Here is a 2,892-nt window from a genome sequence, read left to right on the forward strand (position 1 = left end):
CTGATTCAGAAAGAGGCCTACAACACAAAGTGCTATCATTTAATTCACCCACACAGGCTGAGTATCCTGATTTACTGCAAATCAGCCTAACTGGTCCAAACGGTGTGAGTGCAAACAGTGCTTCTTAGTGTCCAGGCTGCCATAGGAAGAAGAGGGCAAACAAACAATATGTGACTGTTGATGACTGTAAAACGCTGCTCCAGTGATACGTACAATCACAACATGTATAATCAGCACTGAATGATGTGGTGTCACAGCGTACCCACCTCCGTCTCTCTCTGCATGTGCATAATAATATATTCAACTATTGGCCTAATTACAATTGACAATTTGCAAGGGATTACATAGGCCTACAAATCCCCCCGATTTTCCTCAGCATTGACGCAGCATGTCAACAACTACTACAAACCACTAAACAAAAGCCATCCTGCCCGCACTATGTGGAAGTAAACGCCTTATTGCGGCTTGGCAGAAACAGCAGGTAAATCCATTCCATATTGTAGCAGCTAGGCTGTTATAGCTTTTATCTGGCCCCCAGGGGAGCGATGAAGCTATTTCCATCACAGCTGCTGATTTAAGAGTATCTCTATATGGTCTCCTGATCTCTCCGCTCCGTGTGTGTGTGTGTGTGTGTGTGTGTGTGTGTGTGTGTGTGTGTGTGTGTGTGTGTGTGTGTGTGTGTGTGTGTGTGTGTGTGTGTGTGTGTGTGTGTGTGTGTGTGTGTGTGTGTGTGCGTGCGTGTGTGCGCATATGCGTGCCTGTGTGCACGGCCCGTACATCTACAGTATGTGGTTAAATGTTAATTAGCCATACCAGATTATTGCACTTGTAACACTCACAGATCGTAAATGTGTGTGTCAGTTTGGCATGGGGCTGACCATTAGCTTAACTGTGACTCAGTGGTAGAGAAAGGCCTTTAACACAATGACGTGAAGGAAGGAAATAGAACCAGTCCTACTGTAGGACAATCTGATTTGTTTGCAAGTGTAACACTGCAGAGTAGCCCTGCCTGTAGCCCAGCCCAAGCTTAACGTTTTAACATTGGGCGAATTTTCCGGAAGTGCATTATTTGTCAAAGCGACCCGGCAACTACTGGCGATAGAGGCGATAGCAGGTGAACAGGCGATGGTCGAAAAGTGGGCGGAGGAATGTCGGCCGAAAACATAAAAATAATTCATCTTTTGGGCGACGTCGCCCCGGTGATAGTGGGCGATTGGGCGATAGCCAATGAAATTCAAGCGACGCTCGCCGTTAGTCTCTAAGGTCTACCGCTGTTAAAACGTAATGTAACAGTACGTTTTAACAGTGGGCGACAGCCAAATGAATTTTCCGGAAGTGCATTATTTGTCTATGGGACCCGGCGACTACCGGCGATATCAGGCGAATGGCCTATAATCGAAAAGTGGGCGGAGGAACGTCACGTGAAAAGATTTTTGGGCGATACCGGGTGGTTAGTGGGACCCTAGTTTGAGAACCTCTGGTATAAGGCACCAAATGAAAAGACACTCACTCACACGTGTACTGTACACATACGGCATTCACACACACATGTACTGTACACATACGGCACACACACACACACACACACGTACTGTACACACACATACAGTACGACACACACACACACACACACACACAGACGTCATACCCCCCGTCATACGTCATACAGAGACAATTCAATCACATTCAGACACTGCAGCAACTAACCCTGTGGATGCAACCCACTGAATCTGCTAATTACAATCCATGCACACGTTCTTTTCCAAAACATGTTTGGTCACTAAAGTAATGGGACCAGGACCGCTAACCCACGACAGACATGAGAACCCACGCACGCACAGCAGCGGTGCTTCATGACCAGATCCCATGAATCAATGAATAGCCAGTTAATAAAGTGTAAGCGTGGTGCGTTGAGGCAGTAAGCTGCTCTGCTCATTGATGGCATGTTGTTGTGAATGGAAGCGATATGAGGAGCAACACAGCACCGCTGTGTTAAAAAAGACAACCGAGCTGTCACACATGAGCACTCATCTGTGTCACACTTTCTTTGCACGCACGCACGTGTACAACACACACACACACACACACACACACACACACACACACACACACACACACACACACACACACACACACACACACACAATTCTGTATCAGTGCTTCTGCAGTCTGCAGTCTCGCTGTCTCTTATCTCTATTATCTGTGTGGTCTCACATTGTCCTGTTGTATTTGTCTCTCTATCTTTCTCTCTCTCTCTCTCTCTCTCTCCCTGATCCATCAATTTATCTCCTCTCTCTTCCTTTTGTCTCGTTCTGCGTATTGTTTCGTTGACAGCCGTGACCTAGAAAATGTGTGGCTTCGTGGATTCACAATTTCACATAATGAAACAGGACAGGCTTGTGACTGTTTCAGTAATAAACTGTTTAAAATAAATTACCATGATCATGTCAGCCATAGCTGAGGTGTACCATTAAGCGCAGCTTGACACCTCAGTATTGATTCATCTATACAGAAACCTTGCACCTCTAGAAACATGCAGCAACTTTTGAATGACACTGGTTTGTCATTTGTCACCATAACACCTTTATACAATACAACCTCATGGCACAGGACAGAAATGTTCTCTATATAAACAAGACAATAGATAATTTATACACCAGGGTATGATTGTCACACACAGCCCCCCCCCCCACCCCTGTCATAAACTGTTCTCCTTCAGAATAAACTTGTCACAGGAGACGTCTGTGACCATACAGATATAGCTAATCAATTGTGTCAAGTTAAAACAAAACAAAAAAGAACAGAGCAGTATTTTGTCAAGTAGGCTAGATGGAGGGACAGACATACAGTACAGTACAACTAGATGGAGGGACAGACATACGTACAGTAGCC

This window comes from Protomyctophum bolini, assembly GCF_963924005.1.
Source record: "Protomyctophum bolini genome assembly, chromosome: 8".
Classification (NCBI taxonomy): domain Eukaryota; kingdom Metazoa; phylum Chordata; class Actinopteri; order Myctophiformes; family Myctophidae; genus Protomyctophum; species Protomyctophum bolini.